Genomic DNA, 20,257 nt, shown 5'->3' on the forward strand with positions numbered 1-20,257 from the left:
GATCCCAGAGGAGAAACATGGATGTTGTGTGTCAGCGCGTCTCCTATGCGTGATCGTACGAGTCAACCGTCAGCAAATGAATGCTTGTGTTCATCTACAACCTACAATACAGCTTCTAGAGATTGATAATGGGTAAATCCTCATTTTTGCCGGATTAAAATTAATCCGACTCCAAGGCATCACGGAGTTTAAAGAGAGTGTGGAATTAGTAAGGAATCAATTTCAATTTCGCGATTTCAATTTCGGTTTTGAATACGAAGTGAAATCAGCAGTTACTAACAGAGTGATTCGGAGCAACCTGCAATGGATTCAGCTGGGCACTCCGGAGTTAATATCGGAGAAAACTTCGGGGCAAACTCCGAGGTTTATTCCGGATTTTTTCCGGAGTATACTTCGGTTTTTGTTCGCTGGAATCGCAATGAATTCATTCATCCACTCCAGAGGTCCCCTACTGTTAGAGATCTACTACTACTACTAGAGGTCTTCGCTGTTATTTATTCCTGGCTTCCTTGACTTAGGTTGTTGGTAGCTGAATAGTCATTCTAAATACGGAGAATATGGCACGGCGAAAATATCAAGACTTAGGATAACGGTAGCTGATGGTATGCCAAAATTGAGGTACATAAGCACGCTTAGCGGTGGTGGTGTCATACGGTGTCATGCGAAGCACGGGTTTCGACATCCGGAGCATGATTTTCACCCGATCTCTCCAATTCCTTGGCTTCATCATCGAACGGACAACAGCGGCGATGTGCGAGGCGTACACCCGACTCAATGCGAGGATGACAAAATACCTGCTTGCAGGTGGCTCTGACCGTGATAAAGCCCGACTCGGAAACAGAGTATCAGTTGACGGCGACGATCTCGAGGTGGTATAGGAGTTCTGCTACCTTGGTACGATCGTAACTTTGGACAACAACGTAAGCAGCGAAATCCAAAGGCACATTGTTCAGGGGAATCGTGCCTACTACGTACTCCCCAAACTCCTGCAATCCAGAAGACTCCAACAACACACGATATGTACGATTTACCGCACCCTGATAGACGACTTGATACGTCCGGTAATTCTCTACGGGTACGAGTCTTGGACTATACTGACGGAGGACGTCAATACACTCGCCTTTTTCGAACGGCGGTTGCTAAGGACTATCTTTGGCGGTATGTGAGAGCAGTGCGTGTGGCGAAGGAGAATGAACCACGAGCTAGTTGAGCTGTTTCAGCTGTGTCAGCGACCCGTTCGGTACGACGCGTAGAGGAGCACAGCGAGCTCGTCGGTTGGATGAAGTGGAGTCTAACCTGTCGGAGATCGGATGCAGCCGTGGATGGAGGATTGCAGCCCTAGAAATACCTTGCAATTCTGCTGAAATATCTGAGTCTAAATTATAGAGAATGTGCCTGAAAAAAGATTGCTAAGATTTTCATCAAGGCACATTAAGAAGAATAATTTGCTTATAGTTAAAGTTTTGCTGGAAACTTTAATCGACTAATTCAATAAATTACCCCAATGCAACTAGCGGACAATGCAGAGACCAGTGATAATTATTAACACGAACATCACACACAATCCCACACACCATACTAATGGGAATCTTTAACTGATTCATCGGTATAGATTTCACACCCTGCTCGGGGACACCTAAGAATGATTTACTCATCTTGCTGTCATAATTAAGCACTTTATTGCTCCCCTTTGGGAAGACATCCTTCTTGCTCCACTAAGTACTCACCGGTGTCTCACGGGGACACTAAAATCTCATCCACCAAATGGATGTACGATAATAAGTGGGTAATGAATATGATTCTAATTAAAGTTAGCTTTTCATTACCGCGCTCAGCACATTGTGTGTTGCTCGCAGTAGCAGGTTTCGATTACTGTAAGCCGAGATGAAACTTATGTGCTTCCTCACCAACTATGGACACACATTACTGCAACATCAAAGCCTGTGGGACGAAGCTTCCGGGTTGCTTCCGCCCGGAAGGAATTGGATCGCGGACGCTTTATCGGTTGTGGACTGTGAAGGCATCTGTTGATGGATTTAATTACAGGACACTCCACGCCCGAACACACCGAGAGAATGAGACACTGTTATAGCCCAACGAGAAATAGTAAAATTTCATTTCACCATAAAAGGCATGTGTGTGTGTAGGGTGGAAGCCCGTATCCACGGAATGCCATCGTACACGGTGCATTCCAAGAGGTGCTATTCTTGGAGCGAAAGCGACACAGCCAAACACTGGCGTGGTGTGCTACAGCAAATGGCAACACTCGAGAGGGCTTGTCGTAGCAGATAATGTGGCCTGAATGCGTCGTCAGAGACCTCGTTATCGGTTTAAAGTTGAGTGATAAGAGGACGGTTACATTGTTGTACCGGGGCGCCGCCGGGTTTTTCGGTCATGCATGTCTGCCGCCTGCAGGCGTTATATGCTCATCGGTGAAGTATGCGTCGAGCTATGCGAAGGGAAGAGACGCGTTGTCTTAGAAGCGCAACATAAATTTGACTTCGTGTAGGGAAGATTAATGAGCTGCTTGCTTGTGTGGAGGAATGCAATGAAACATTCACTTTAAATGCGAGGATTAAAATAAGTTGGAAAGCTTCTAAATTTGCAGTTAAATTGTACAAGCACAATAAAGTTTGCCGTTTTATTCAGTTGTAAAGATTTTATACTTCAGCTTCAAGGATTACTTTTCGCAAAGAGGATTTTGTTGTCAGAAACCATTTTCGTACGAGGTTTTATGTGTTAGCATCTCTTTCCGGTGTTTCCCCCCAGATAAGACGACAAGAACTATCGCGGCTTGGAAATGAAAAAACATGATTACCTACCGACCAAACACACTAAACGTTCGCTTTTCACTGCATTTCCATATTTGCAACCTAGAATTGCTTCACTTCTTTCCACGCTTTCTTCAATAAAAATTAAAACAAAAGCGCACACACACAAACACGCTGAAAACTGGGAAAGATTATATGATACGAGTATTTAAAGAAAAGCCCCATACAAACACTTCATGCATTCGGCTTCAATACATACAGCCGCTTGCCTGCAGCGCACCATCCCATCTCACTTTTGGGGAGGATCGGTGAGTGGGTGAGTGTTTTCCACCCAAGGTATAGAATGTGAAACGCTTCCATTACGGTGGTTGAGCATTAGAATTAATGCTACACAAGGGGAGCTCAGTGCGAGAGCGCATAAATAGAACGATGAAGCACACTCCATTCTTCGTTCCATTCGGTAGCTGACTCTCGGGTTTGCTGTTCGAGATGTCCTTGCAGGGCCACGGGTCTCTGGCATGTACGATGTGCCAGCAGTGTCGTTGCTGTGCCCGGTTTTATGTTGGCAGTAAGCAGCAAGTGAAGAGCAAACATATCTTTCTAGTGTCACGGTTTCTTATCTCTGTAGCCCCATTTCACTCTTGCGCACACAAAACCACGGTAAAGATGACACCCTTGGCAAAGGTGTCCTTCGAACTCTGGGTATGCTGTTTAGTACACCAGCTACAACAAAATGGTTTCCCCCTTTTTTCTTCTCCTGTTGTCCTTTTACCGGTCCTCTTTCCGGTATTCTTATTCCGTATCCGGTTTTTACCATTTTCTCGGAAACTTATCACTCCAAAAGGAGAACTGATTCAATTTTCCTTTACCAATGCAACCAGAGCCTTGTTGGTGTTATTTTTTCTAGGAAAAATCATGGCGGTAAGTTGAGAGGGTGTGTGAGAAGGAAGTTTCGGAAAGGGTCCATATTCTAGACGCCTTCGCTGTTCCACACAATTCCCTGTTGCAATGAAACAAATCTCGACCGTTTCGTCCGAGATAATCAAATCTGAAGGATAAAGTATAATTTATGATTCCCGATGGGACCAAACAAAAACCTGGAAGACTGTACGGGGTCTGATACATTTTAACCAGAAATACTTTCATTCTATGAAAACCATTTCCGTATTCTCGTTTTATGTGTTGTTTGGCAGAATAAAATTCATAAGACTGTTTCTAAAAAAAACGCATTGAAATAGGTTACAACTGGGGTTCTGCTAATTTTAGCAAGCAGAGAATAATAGAATAAATTATTAAAATATTTCCTCATCTACTTCTTCTTCGTTTTATTGTTCTTCTTCTTCAGAAATTTACAAATAAAAAGAATAGAATTTAAGTATTATGCATAATACTACGTAGAAAATACGGCACTGAACCGTCATAATCAATTGTAAATAAAAATACTACGTCCTCAGTCCTCACTACGGAAGAACTCACTTCGGATGGGATTTGAACCCCGATCCTGCCGTGAGAAGTCATCTCATACTACCGAAACGCAAAATAAAGGTACATTCGCTCTGTCCAAAAATTGATGCTTTCAAGACAACCCTTCCGCACTTAACCTTTTGTACTCGAGAGCGTTTTACAAGCGAGTATTTGGGCAGAGCGCAGCAAAGTTTATGTGGACGTAAGTGTGGTGTCTACTTGAAACAAACCAAACGTAACAAAAAATTATTTGTGCCCGAACATGAATTCAAATGATGCAATCACATTGCATCTTCGTCGTATAAAGCTTGACAAGCTAAGACATATGCTATCACAGTGTATGCACATGTCCAAACAAACCTGGAATGCGTTGTCACAAGTCAAAGAGGCCAGCTTCTCAATGCTACGAAGTGACCGTGTGACCATCGACAACGTCCGACTTGCGATGAAGCGGATGAGGCACTGAACTTATTGACTAATATTTTTGATAAATGCCTTGAGTTACTTTCCTAGTGCGTGGAAAGGTGCTAAAGTGGTACCCATCTTCAAACCAGGGAAAGATCCAACCTGTCCTGATAGCTACCGCCCAATCGGTTTGCTATGTGGCTTAGGTAAACTTTTTGAGAGATTGGTCATTGATCGTCTCCAAGACTGGGTGTCTAAACTGGTAATCATTCCTGCAGCACAAGTTGGCTTTCGTCCGGGCCATTTCACTATACTACAAACTACACAAGGGGGTAGTAGAAAACAGCAAGAAAGCTTTCTATACATTGAAAATGCTTTCGACAATGTTTGGCATGGAGGACTAATACATAAACTAGCTGCGTTTAGACTTCCTATGTACATAAGCAAGATCATATGTAGTTATTTGGACGATAGAACGTTCAGAGTAGCTTTGAGCTCTGAAATGTCTGACCCAGTAACCATACCTGTAGGTGTACCACAAGGTAGTCTGCTGGGTCCGTTATTGTACGTTCTGTACACAGCAGATATGCCGATTATGCCCTGTGATGGACAGATGTTTCTGTTCTTAGACGACACTGCCATTGCAGTAAAGGGCAGAAATATGGCTGAGTTGAGAAGTAGGGCTCAGAGGAGTAGCTCAGTATGTGGAGGGCGTTTTTGTTGAATAGTCCATGGCCATAAAATACCTGGGCCTGCTGATTGATCGCAAGATGCTCTTGCGAGAGCATGTACCGAGCATATAGAACAAAGGTCACATCCTTGTCAAGAGCCTGTATTCTTTGATCAATCGCAGGTTTAAACTTTCACTCCAGAATAAGCTGGCTTTGTTTAAACAAATTTTTACACCAATGGATACTTATGCTGTGTCCTTGTAGGGGACTTGTGCACAAACACACAGAAGGAGAGTTCAGGTCATGCTCAATAAGGTACTGCGCATGATTTTGGACAAAAGTAGGTACACTAAATGCGCCTATTTGTACCATAAAGTTGACGTTCAATGTCTTAATGGTTTAACAAAAACCATCAATGATAAATTACAACAAAATTTTAGAAATCCTCCCCACGAATAAATTCGTGTAATTGGAGATACTATTGAAAATAGCTTGTAGTTAGTTCTTAGAAAGTCTGTTTAATTTTAGCTTAGTTCGTTAGTTAGGTAAAAAAAAATTCCGACGATCAAATTACACCTAAAACATTCAGTGCTTAACTTAACAAAGTTGCCAAACAAAATCAATTAAAATGTTAATACTGCGAATTTAGGTTAGAAAAGCAAAAATGCTGCGTATGACCAAACTGTAATGTTAAACAATGAAATTGTAAGCCTGGAAATTGTGTCCTGATAAATGTTGTGTTATTTCGTTTGGGAGATCTTCTAAGATCCATCACAACTACACCCATCATGACACCGCCATAGGTCGAGTAACTTCCGTGAAAGACTTGGGAGTATGGCTGGACGAGACTCACTCTTTTAACGTACATGTTGATCATGTTGTGGCCATGTCCAACAAATTTCGTCCCACCCACCCCACAACGTCCCATCAGACCCACAAGCTCTGGGTCTGATTGTTAGACTGTCCTCAGAACTTAGAGAGCCCTTATGCCTCAAGGCTTTGTTTTATTGCTTGGTCCGATCTATCTTGGACTACGCCGTCGTTGTCTGGTCTCCCCCAGGCTCGACTGCAATGGCCAGGCTGGAGAAGGTGCAGCGAAAATTCACACGAGTAGCTGTTCGTCGCTTCCTTGCAGGTTATCAACTGACCCCTCCATCCTCTCCTGTTCGCTGTCGGTTTCTTGGGCTGGACTCTATAGAAGCCCGACACTCCCATCTCCGATCATGCTTTATTGCCAGTCGCCTCTCAAATGATCTGGATGTTCCTTCTCCTATCAGCCATCCCCCTTTATGCCCCATCCCGTCGTCTACGCGATAGACCTCTCTTACACATCCCATCCCGCCATATGCGATACGGTTCAAACGAACCTTTTTTTAAGAGCGCTATCGGCCTTCAACAACGCGTACCACCTGTTCGACTACAATGTATCTGTGTTCCATTTTCGTTTTCGTCTACTTGACTCCTCTTCCTTGCATCCTCGTTAGTCTCGTGTGTAATTTTTTTAATCCCCCTATTGTCCTCTTCAAAGTCCTTAGTTATTAAGATAATTTTTATGTAGCCTATGAGGCAAACAAAATATCAACCCAAAATAATAATAATAACATGGTATATACATGATACATACATCGTAAATGTTGCACTGAGCTGACCAACTGCAGGTTATAAAGGGTTTGCAGAATTTCGTCAAAATCGTCTCTTGTTGCTGGTTCGCGCAAGTTAAAACGGACCCAATTTTAAGGGTTAAAACCACAATTTGATGCTAACGAATGAATTTTGTGACTCATGCAGGTTTCTTATTCTATTAGTTCAAGGATTTCATTCAAATTAGTTCCAACATATCCCAACGCTCGAATGCCACGTTACTAATTTACCGTGTTTAAAATACATCCATTTCATCGATATATGCGCTGCTACCTTCATGACTACGGACACCCCTATTGCCCTATTTGAAAGTAATTTGAAAGCACTAACCAATACCGAACCGGTAGCGACCGGTGATGGTTTGTGTTGCGAGTTTGTTTTTAGAAAACCTTCGCAATGAAACTGAATGGAAAGCCTACGCCAACGATGATGATCAATAAAGCAGCTATAAATAGAGGCTAATTTCGCTGCCACGTTCCTACGTTTTGGCTTCGTTTCGTGTCTTTACCTTTACCTCGGCGTTTTGTTTTACTTGTGCTCAGAACCAACGGTATCGATAGTAAGGAATGGACTCTGGTGGCGATGAATTCCTGCCTGCGAAACACCTTTCCTACGGCGGTACGTTGAGCGTAAAATACTTGGAGAAAAAATGCTGGAATTAATTTTAACCTCCGGTTCAACGAACCACCGAGTCTTTCTCGTACTGAATGAAGTTTAAGCATTCAGAAAAATGTTATGCCCATTAAAAAGCTTAGAAGTAATATCTTTAAGCCGTAAAAAATGTTATTGTTTTTTTTTTTTACTTTTATATTCCCCGAAACCAAATCCTTCAATCGCGTGAACTGGTTCGATCCCGTAACGATGCAAATTAATGCTATTTCGTTCCGTAATGGTAAACTCTGGTGCTGTTTTATTTATTGTAATAGTACCCTGCCACCACTGATGATGACCATACCAAAGGTTAAGCACGCGTTCTAACGTGCACTGACGTAGAGCGTAGTAAAACATTCATTTGCGACTGACGTCATAGGAACAGGAGGCAGGAACAACAATGGCAGTGAATGCTACACTCCATCTGCTAGCAAATTGAATGCGACATGAACCAGACCCTCGGGAATGCCTAATTTACATACCGGAGCCAAGAAAAAAATAAAAGGACACAACAGGCAGGACTGTTATTAATGCTGTATTTTCTAACATTTGCACTGGGCACTTTGTACCGGGCGAGAGATAATTTAAGCGTAGTTATACGTTTACTTAGCCACCTAAGTACGGGACGGGTTTCAAGGTTAGGGTTAAACCAAGTCCATGGTCTGTGTTTTTCTTTTGTGTGCGGTCTCCCGCGGGAATATGGGGTCCTTTCCCACGAATGGTGGTACCAAAACAAACATTTCACATCGAGCAGTGGAAAATTTAAGTACTTTCCTGGTAAGAGTCATGGCACGACAGTAAAATCCCTGTGTATGTGTGTGTGTGTTATTTCAGGACGAAAGCTCATTCGCCATGTGTTCCTTTCTCCCCCCGCATCAAACATACACTTTCATCGGTAAAAGACGCGGCAAAAAAACAACAGAAAACAAAACACCACTTCACAAACAACTGCTCTTCAGACAATGCCCATTACCGGTGTTCCGAAAATCAACTGGACCGTGCCGGGTTTTCCGTGGAACGATCGCTCTGCCGATTCCAAATGGTTCCAGGGGTAAAGGATATGTTTCATGTGTTGCATAATTTATGAAGTAAGTGTGCAATATTGAACACCCCGAGACGAAACAGTCCGCACCGAAAACTCTCCAAGGAAGCATCCGTTTTCCGAAGCCATCCGAGAACGGGAGAAATTCGTGTGGGTTTGGAAAACGCAAATGGTTCTTTGAGTTGCTTCGACTGCCTGGGCCCGGCGGTAAATTGGATTACTGAATGACCTCCCCCATTCCCAGCCACGGAGCGCGGGCAGTCGATTATTGTGAGCCATTTAGAATCCGGGCGAGCTTGCTATAAGTATGATAATTGTGGGATTTCGTAGAATTGCTTCCTTTTCGTCTTTGCATATTTGATGACGATCGTGCCACACATACACACCACGTGAATGCACGCGGTAGAGATTGGGGCTGGATTATCTATGACCACCTACCACAACTTACACTAATGTGCATGCACCCAAAAGAAACCGTCTTGTCCTTAATATTTTTGCAAAATTTTAATGTAGCTTTTGCTCAAGTCGCGAAAAAGTTTAAACTCATCTAAACTGGTAAAAAGTTTCACAAAAATGAGTTTCAATTACGTTACACAGCTTTAGCAGGCAAATTAATCGTCCACAAGGGTGCTGGTTTGGAAAGCTGTACAGGCCATAAATAACTCAAAATGCTTTCAATTACCCATCGTTAACGTTAATAGCTGTAATTGAAGCAAACGATACTCATCTTTACGGCCACTGTCAGTGTGATAATTAATGTGATGCCTTTATGCTACGAACGTGGATGAAAATATGAAAATTAGAATAACTTTAATTAACGTGTTTTGAAGGACCAGATGAAAAAGGTTTTGTTTCCCCCGCTTGTGAGCTGTAAATGCGCCCCCTTTTTCCAGTGCAGCAAGCGCAATCAAACTTGTTTTCTAACCTTGATCCAACATCGTGCACGGAATGAAACACGATAGAGCCAATAATTGACTGAAATTATCTGCTCTGAGCACCTTATCATGCCGGGTATTTTTCTTCCTTACTTTCCTTAAAACACACACACACACCTATAGCAAAACGGTGATAAAAAGAGCTGTTCAAATGTTTTATTCCTTCATCGAGCGAGCAGTTTATCTAAACAACCATGCACTTTCCGCACGTACGGCGAGTAAGCATTATCCTTCCTTAGAGCACCACCGGACGATTCTTCAGTTGCATTCGAAAATAAGTGCACTCTGTTGGTAAACCTTGGGCCAAACACAGTACGAAACTGAGAAGCAGTGAGCAAAGTTTTGCCATTCAGTGGAAAAACGGTTTTATCAAAATATTCTGGCACTTGCCACGAATGTGCGGTGTGGATAAAACCGATTGTTGGAAAAATTCGGAAACTAGCACAGCAGCTTCTTGAGGGTCATAAAAAAGGAGTTCAAGACGTAGTTTTGCACTGTGCACGTTTAGTGGACGAAAATTTAAAATTACACAGGAATACAAGTTTCGCAGGACTGGATGAAAAGCTGAAAAAGGGATGATTTTGTGCTAATATTTTAAAGTTATGTTTTGCTATGAAAAAACATAATTATTTGCTACTTGTTGTATTTAATTCTCAACCCCAAATCTCTTCCACTAATGCTAGTTAAAGTGAGCAGATTTTAATCTACACTGCTTTTCCTTCTCCTTAACTATTATCCTGTCTTTTATCACCATCCAAAAAAAAAACGAGCAGTGAGATGCTTCCAATTGAGTCGTACAAAAGAAAACTCGACTGCAATGTAAGGGAAAAATTTTCACCCTACAATCCATTGCAACTCGCCGATAAACACGAATAAGGGGAAGGTATTTGAACAATTTCCGTCCATTTCTTCCTTTTTGCTTACGAAAAAACGTTCCCGCTTTTGTGCAAATTTATAGTTTTCATCCAAACGCCTTGGCTGCAATGGCTGCAAAGGCTGCAATGGACGGTCCAAACGATGGACCGTGCTGGTGCACAGTAGTACCATCGGAAGGTAGCAAACGAATGTTGGAGCAAAAGTCTGTTAACTTTAACGTTTTCGTTTCGTTTTTGGTGCTTTTTGCTTGTTGCTGTGTGAAGATGTATTTGATGTGTAAATAAGCAGTTTGCAGGGAAAATTGCTTCAATGAATGAGGTGGAACGTAGGGGAACGACGATGATGGAGATAGGTGGGATTGCATTTTAAATTCTGAATGTTTTACATGAAATATTTGTGCATGAGTAGAATTGAATTTTATTCTCACGAATTTTTCTATTCGCTTGACTTGTTTGAAATTGGCCAGAATTTTAATTTTGAGAATTTTTACATAGATTTTTATACTTTGTTCAAAACTACTTTTTTGGATTCAACAAAAGGTAGTTGGTAAAACGCGGTCTGTTACTAGAGTTTTCTGAAATAGCATGCTGTTAATGCGACAACGGCACCGGTCTTTACCCAACAGGACTGGAGTTCAAATCCCATCCGGACTGTTCCCTCGTAGTGAGGATGGATTATCCTACTTTCTGCTATAACGACACCAAAATGAGTTGTTAAATGAGACAAATCCCAATAGAGAGGGAGTAAAAGTGAATTAGTATTCCTTTAAAAGTAGTTCTTCTCATCTATAACATCCCATTTTAATATTGTTTATGCTAAAACCACTTCAATCGATTTATTGAATTTGTTCTGAATTCAAAGTTCACAGACTCAACTTTGTGCACACACAAGCATAACTTTACTTCGCTCTCGTTAATATTCCGTTTTCGTATGCTTTACAGTATTTTTACGCATGTTTTATTGAAAAAACTTACCATTTATTTATTCATTAAACTTGTGTCTATCCTTTCATTGCAGTAAAGCACAATTGAATGTAATTATTTGGTTATATTCATGAACAGTGTTGTCCATTGAACCATTGTGTAAATAATAGCGAGAATCCAACAAATTATTTGCGATGAAAAGCTATCAAATCAATTAACAATTTAAAGAACTCCTTAAAAAAAAAGCGATTGTTTCAACGAATTTGTTTCATGCGATAAAAACTCTCTTTATCAAAGCACTTTTCCCAAGTATTTCCCACTAATTAATGAAAGCTGTTCTATTTTTCCTGAATAAAGCTCTATAGAATAGTTGTATTGAATTAGCAGCAGTTACTTTTTTCTAATCCTATGCAATTCAACGCAGAAAACATTTGTGTTTGATTTTAAATATTGAATAATTGAATCTCTACCTTCCATTAACACAATAAGCGCATTTATTGAAGCACTAAAATCAAGCCCTCAGAAGCATTTTTGCCCATTGCTTCAATACGCTGTGGACATAAAATTCCTCATTTGACTTCATCACTGCCGTTTCCGACCGAGGATTGCAACTGCATTGGGAGTGAATACGACAACAGGCAAAGCAACGATGGGTGACGATGGATAGTCATTTTGAAACATGAAATAAACATCGTTGCTGCTGCTCTATCAGTTTTAGTAGCGTTAGTTCTGTTGGGAATGTTTGATAAAATCTAACTGCCCAATAACTATCTAAAGTTCTCAGAGGTTATCTCAACTTTTTACTTAAATACACCGATAGCGTCTCGAATTTTCTCATAGTGGTCTGAACGCGCTGTTAAATGTTTCTTTTCACCAACAAGCAAATGTTTTTCCTAGCTTACGTAAACATCTTCTCCTCTTTAGTCCTAAAGAAAAGCATCTCATCCTACAAACTCTGCTGAAACATTTTAGAACCACCTCTGCCTTCGTAAATCTTCCCAGCCAACTCATCGTCAAGAACATCGTTCATCGGCTAGCGCACGTGCGCACCAAAATCTCTTATGCATGCTTGTTACAACCCAACGTTCCCGTGGATGCATGTTGGTGATGCATTTTTTTTTTTTTCGTCCTCCACCCTTAAGCTCACCAAGTAGCCAAATTTGAATGCTGCTCACCTTGGGCTGGCTTTGCTATTTTCCGGATTTCGGTAGATTTAGGGAAAACTTTTACCATAAATCATGCACCGATTGAAGCGAGGCATTAAACTTTCGACCACTTTACATTTTATTTTTTTCCCTAAAAACAGCACTGAGTGCATGCGGGGATGTGAAAAATGGAAAGCTTAAGTGGTGGCTGCATTGCACGGAGACGGTGAAAGTACGTGGATGCATTTTTGTGTGCTTTTTAATAAAACTAAAAACACATACACCAACCGCCCCCTATCAAGATCGATCGATTGTACGAGGGCTTACATGGTGCATAAATTTTCACGAAAGATTTTTCTTGTTCTGCCATTTACCATACGCCCCAATGCGCTTCAATTACATGCGAGGAGTTCGATGACCATTGTGGCTTATGGTGGTGAAAACGATTTAAATAAAACGCAAAGCTATGGATTAAGCTTTCTACTCGATTTCGATTGCCTCCTGGCCCCTGCTGTGAAGCATCATAGAGCTTTATTGTGGGATAAAGTTCATGTTCTTTACCTTCCACTCCCTCGTGCTCTCTCCCAATTTTTCTCCGTATTCTACAACCATTTTGGTGTAATCAAAACTCAGGCTTAAAGTGAGGATAGCCCGGAAGAAAACGGCATCCGGCAAATAAAACAGCTCCGACCGTGTATTCGCGCACTGTACACAGTTTTAAATGTGGTCGTCCGTTTTATTGGATTCACTCGAACAAACAAACAAATATACTGACGGCTATGGCGGTCTAACTCCGCAAGGGGCGAGCCCATAGGCCGGTGTGGTGTTTTCAAAAGAATTTCATTTCGATTTGAAAATCCAATCAATATAGGCTTGTCGTAATCCAGCAACGTTTCCTGTCTGCCCTTCTGGGACTGCTGTTCCTTCGTTACGACCCGGATAGATAGGAAAATTTGAAACGTGGCACTTCTTCCGTTCAAATCAGGTGAGGATACGAATCGTTGAAAGCTTCTTTGGTGGTGCGTTTTTTTATCGGGGGCAGATTTTGCTCTATCGCTCTAGTACATCGAGCTGATCCCAAAAGGTCCACACATATCACTAAACATACACATACACCCATGGCCAAACATACACACCTACACACGCTAGAAACGTACGCTAGAGTGTTCTAAATTCATTGATCGTTGATGGATCGTCCGGATGGAAAAGGCGTTTCCAAAGCATTCCATTCCAAATGGTACCAGGAAAAAACACATAGAAAACAACAAACATAGCGCTTCCGCACGCTTTTTGGGTAGTTTCTGCTCAACTTTTATTTCCTTTTTTTTGTTGCTTTTCTGTCTCACCGAACGAAATGCTAAACGTGGCAGAATTGGTACAGAACTCGTAGGCACATTTATTTCCGATGCAGAGCAGAAACGGTGTTGTGTGCGGCGGGCGTATACGGTACGGCGTACATGCGTTGGCTTATACATGAATTCATGAAATGTTTCCCAAAATAAATCACGTTACACGGCCTTGACAGATCATAAGTAGATGCGGGCCGGATGGCTACAAAAAGGCACCATCGGTTTGCCACCATTCAACGATAAATGGGTCAAGGGAATGGGGCGATACGTGCGAAGCCTACGCATCCATACAAACACAAAGACACAACGGGACAGAACGCACGAAACTGTGCGTAAAATACGCTCGAAAATCATTCAACCCCATCGATCCGGTACGATAAGAAGGACTGTCAAGATATTAGGGATGGGCAATACAATGTGTGTGTGAGTGTATGTGTGTGTGAAATGATAGATTTTCTTGATAGACGCCTGTCGTAGATAGACACGATGACAATGATTAAGTACTCCGTAAATGTGTGCGCATGTATGTGATGGGAGCGTATGGACGGGGAAACGGGTTGTAAAATGGCTTTATGCGATTAACCGGCGAAAGGTTTGCCGCTCGGATGGTAAATGATTTTTCCCTAAAATGAAAAGGCATGCTAAGAATTGATAAGAAAGGTTTGAAGTTATGAAGCTGTTGGTACAAAAGGTACATAAAAGTAACGTTAAAATGTGCACAATTTTATCACATCAAAAATGTATTTAAATGTTTTATTCTAACAGCCAAAATCCTCATGATAGCTCATAACATATCCATGCAATGTATAATAACCTAAATCAATTGATTTTGATCATGTTTTGGTTTTATACTAGCAACTGAAGAACGAAGAAAAATAGATTATTTTTTAGCTTGACAAAAACGACCAGGCGTCTCCATCGAACAGAAATATTTTTTCCTATTTTTTCTCCTTGTATTAATTGTCATTCTTCATTCTGCACAACCAAGGTATTTTTTAAGCCATTTTTCATACATTCAAACAAGTTGAAATGTATTCGTTAAACTAAATAATCAATAGTAAAAAAAAAACTCCAGCCTGGGTAAAACGTTGCGAGCGCAGAAGCGATCAGATTGTAAGTTGTTATGGTTTTGTTTATTTGATAATTTCGGTGTTAACAAGCACTTCATTTTTACTAATTATTTATATTGACATTCACCAATCTCCTTCACCTGTGTATCGACAAATGTAGTGTCATGTTCTTTTCTCGTTCCTCTCTGCACTAGAAGTTCAACTGTTCAATTAATGGGTGCCCGCTGAGACGTGTCGTGTGATGTGTTATTTTTTTGCAATTAATTATGACGATACAGTGCCATTTTGTCAACACCGGTTGTGTTTTATAAATTTTATAAACATATTGATAAGCCATTTCCTCCTCATTCTTGGCCTTATCCCGGGCATACTCGGTTGAGTGACACTTATTATTAAACTTCTTTTTGACGATCACATCGCGAACTTGATCAATTCGGTTTATCGGGCACTTGAACTTATCCGAAGAAATCAGACTATCAGTGCTTTAGAACGCAGCATTTTGACCTTGTTCAACCGATACTTGAATATGAGAGTGTTGTATGGAGTCCTTAAGGCACTGCCTCGAACGCCTTCTTGGTCGCTCACTCGTTGAATTACCATCCTACTCAACTCGGTGTCATATTTTGGAGCTTCCCTCATTAGAATCGAAACATCCCCAGGCTCAAGCTATATTTAACGCCGGATGGATTCTTGTAGTTTTTGACGCGCCATCCTTCATTTCTGTTATTCCTCTCTATGTCCTATCACGATTCCTTTGTACTCGTTCACCTTTAATGATTCCTGCGCGCCACACAGTATTTGGCTCAAACGATCCACTGTTAGTTTGTTTACGTTCTTTCAATGCTTTTTCCGAGAATTTTTCTCTGTCTTGCTTCCGTTTTAGACTTTCTTCCACAGTTTTTCTTCTCAGTTTTCCTCGCATTCCAACTCTTTGCTCTTTTCTTTTCTGACTCAGTTTTTACTCTGGCTCCTTCAGTTTACAGTAGTTTCTAGGTTTGTATTAGATTAAGTTTATGATTGTGACGCCATTATGACGGCACAATGCCGTATTGTCACTTCTCTTTTGCTATCTTTGGATCAAATTTGCAAACCTTAGATGGTTACGAAAATGCAACTAAAACCTGTTCTGGATCTTATAAGTAACAAAATCAGCGATAGACGTCGAATGGTTCAGCAAACGTTTGTGGCGGACCTTCTTACTGGAAGTATCGACTGCTCAACATTGCACCAACGACTCGATTTATAAGCTCCAAAGTATACCTTGGGACCGCGTCCGTTGCTAGGGAATTCCCTCAGCCGTACTAACTATGGATCTAGAGACCCTCTAATAGCTATGCCTGTTGCATTTAATGAAAGCTATCAGCTCTTTGACTTTAATACACCGATAGAATCGTTCAAAACCCGCCTCAAAACTAGACAACATTTATAAATATATTTAGATTACTCTTAAGATCGTTCTAAAGATCATTGTTATCCATTGAATGTACATATGTATCAAATAAACAAATAAACAAAATGTATTAGTTTGAGATTGAATTCAAGAGCTATTCAAACCCGCTCACCAGTCTCTTTACGATAATTCATAGCTCCAAAATTATTTGATTCGATTATCAACATTTAATTCTCAGCTGAAGTCAGTTGACGAGTCTTGATCGAATCGACATTTAAATAAGCGCTGATATATTCTGATGTTGAGTGATTGCTACATGATTGCTACTCGCCTTAGATATAAACGATTATTTTTATATAACAAAATCCATCTTTACCAGAAAATTGCTTCAGCGTTTTCCTGATACTAAGACTTCCATGTCAAAGTACCAAAGCTATGATGCCATCAGATAATAAAGACTTGCTTTTTACATCAGTTTTTGCTGCCTTGTTAGGGTCATATTACACTGTAGTGTGTCTCACATTTGGCTCTTCCTGCTTGATCTAATTTTCTTATATTATTCTGATATATTTTCCACAAAAATATAACACCAAAGTTTAAGGACATTAGGATGAATCTCTAAGATGTAATAAAATCGAATAAATTACTGAGAAATTGTTCGAGTATCCGTTGGTTAGTATTGATGATTACAATCATTTGGACGAAGGCAATCGTCTCTACAGTTTGGTCCAAATTATTCAATATGCATGTTGCATCTCACAAAAAATATTTGCACCGCTGTACTATTAATTGAAATAACCACAAATTCTACCATTGACAATATGTACTTGTTGTGACGCAAAAAAATGCAATCTGTTCCTTACCGCAGATTCACCACATTAAAGTAATGAATAATTAATTGCTTCCACTCTGGTTTGTAGCGCGAATATGATTAGGCCCATTCTGTTTTTATTTTCTGTTATAAGCTTCTGCTTGTAACATTTAAATAGCGTTTGTTTAGCACATCTGATCATTGAATCACTTTTTGACATACGCTACAACAATAGGCACGAACGGCTACACACACACACCCCTATATATGACACTCTCATAAATGTTTTAAGTCCCTTTTTCCCGGACAGAATGATTTATTTTATGAAGCATAAAGTTTCGCCTTAGGTACGCCAACAGCACACAGGCACTTGTGTACAAGTGTGTACAGCTGCAGTCATTAATCTAAATATTTATTACATCAGTATTGACAGCATCGCCCACTCTCAAGCTCACCCGTGCCACATGAATTGAGGCTCGTTGACAAGCCTTTTCAAAGCAAGCGAACCGAACCATTTCCTTAGGTGGAAGACTACTCCTTTTACAGGCGCTACACAATAAAAGTGTTGAAGGGCTGCCATTATTCTTCTCGCCATCGATCCACTGAATGGTGGATGCACCGGCCACTTTTGCTTAGCTCGGTACACGCGCACATTCAATTGAGCTTGATCTCGTACAGCGATAAAAGAAAAACCGTGAAAACAATCGCCTATGCACTATGTTGCTCGGTGCACTCGGGGGTAAGGATTGCGAATCTCCAAAGTGCTGGATTTTTTTGTTTGTCTCGTTCCTCCGCTACTGCAGTGATGTGCAATCATGGTTTTGTTTGCCCAACGTGCACACATCGTGCGATATTAGACTACCACCTTTCTGACCTTTCCTATGCTCGTTCGACGTTGAATGTGTGTATCTGTGTGCGTCCGATTTTTTTTGTCAGCTGCAGCACGGCAATCCCAGTAAATCCCAGGCACGGGTGTGTATAAGTTCCATGATGGATGGTTTCCATTAGCTGTCGAGTGTCTCGTTTCTTTCGAGTGTTTGGGTCAATTTTTTATTTTGATCCATATTCGCGCATCCATTTTTTCATCACAACAACATGAAGCAGCATCAGCACCCATGAAACAAACGCGCAGGTACAGCACGGAAGTGCTGCAAGGGAAAACGAAGCAGTAAAAGCGCTAGCCTTTATTGTGCCATGAGGAAAAAAAGGGGTAATTTACGAGACAGCCTCCCGTATGCACAGGGCATGCAGAAAGCTGCTGCAAATGTCACGGGATTGAATCACGGTTGCATCATACGTATGAGAATGTGATAATGGTGCTTTTTACATTTTGTTTGTGTTTTTATTTGCTAATGGAAATTGGTAAAAGTTTGTTAGTGTGTGAAACTCTGACAACCTTTTCTGCCTTGTTTGTTTTTAATCCGGTTAGTGATTTGCTTTTTTTTAAATGTAGTGTTGATGTAACTTTATATAGATTTTCTTTTTCGGGGGGTTTTATTTGCTCGTTGTATAAATAGAGCATTATAGTAACAGCTCCCCATGATCCAAATATTTTATAGTTTATTGAAAGTAAAATACTGAAGAGAAAGTTAGATTTTTACAATTCAATTTCGTAGCAAAACAAAATTTTCCTGCTCATTTTTTGTGCAAACGTTAGGATTCTGAAGAATCAAATGAAAAATTCTACAAACGTAAAAAATGAGCAAGAAAATTCCTCAAAGTTTAAGATAAAAATAATAAAAAAGCGAAAAATCCTAGATTGGTGAGAGAGAGAGACTGACTAAAATATCATTATATAAATATTGTAACTCACATGGATTACAATGAAACGTTCTTCTGATGTTCTATTGTTCATTTAAAAACTGAAAAACGCTTTAGTGTGTATTATTCTCCAGTCAAAACTGCTTCCTCTTTTTATCAAGATTTTAAAACAAAATATTGTTTTGTTACTGGAATAAAATCCCTCCTTTAAGGAAATCGATTTTCACACAAAACTTTAACACGACTAGTGGAAAATTAATTCGAAAGCATAATCTACCATAATCATGCGTATCAAAAACCATCGAAACCAGTTGGTTTTCTCAAGCATCAAGACTTTCGCTTTATCGTGTTTTTGAATGCGAAGCTATGAAACACTAAATTGAGCAATAAAAATAGCAATTCTGACCCATAAAACGATCCGTCTGTATCGTCGATCTTGGCTTTGTCTTTTGCCTGCCCAACCTTCCGCAAAACTTTAACAGCCATTTGTTGTTGTCTGCTGCGATGATTGTCGATAAGCAGAACGGTCTCAGTTGGTCTGCGTTGCGTGCTTAATGGTTAGAAAATAGTTTCACATTATCACCTTTCAGCGCGGGCATCTGTTTCGGAATCGGTTTTTAAAGCATTTTGATTAAAATCTTTAATGAGCTTGTCTGCCATTTGTCAGTGTTTATTTGAGGCCCTTGATAGGTGATGATGGGAAGGGAAATTTTTAATCATTTTATATTTAAACTGTTCATACGACTTTCCAAAATGAAGCCCAAAAGTCGGTACTATTCGTTGTGTCTCACATGCCACTTTCTAGCACGCTTTTCAGATTTGCTACAGAAGCAATCTTAGCTAAAAACTATCCGTTTTTGTTGACCGAATAAATAGCAGAGCAAAAAACAATTCAAACGTATATTTGCAAACGAGAAACATTTAAATGCGCCTTTTTTTTTTTTGCTCCGAAAAACAAACCAAACCTTCCCTAAAATGTCTACACTTTAGCGACACAAAAGGTTGACCACATGCTTTAACCTTGTCCCTGCCCTGGTAGACACCGAAGACCCACTAATTTGATATGAAACATGAACGACAACCATGCGAAGGTTGTGTTTCATGCTGTCGTTCGTTTTGGGTTAGTGTTTTTGAGCATTTCTTTTTTCTTTCCATTCAGCCTGTGTGGTTTCCTGATTCTTTTCCTGCTGTGCTATGGCTACCTGCAGTTTATTAGTTTTTGCATAAATAGCTTTATTCTTGCCGCATCCCGTGTCCGTAAGAGCAGCAGCATCAGCAGCGACTGCAGCTGTCACATGACGTTCATCAGCGTCCTCCTAATGGATGGTGGACTGGGTGGTTGGTTTGAAGCT

The sequence above is a fragment of the Anopheles maculipalpis genome, chromosome 3RL (genome assembly GCF_943734695.1).
Source record: "Anopheles maculipalpis chromosome 3RL, idAnoMacuDA_375_x, whole genome shotgun sequence".
NCBI lineage: Eukaryota > Metazoa > Arthropoda > Insecta > Diptera > Culicidae > Anopheles > Anopheles maculipalpis.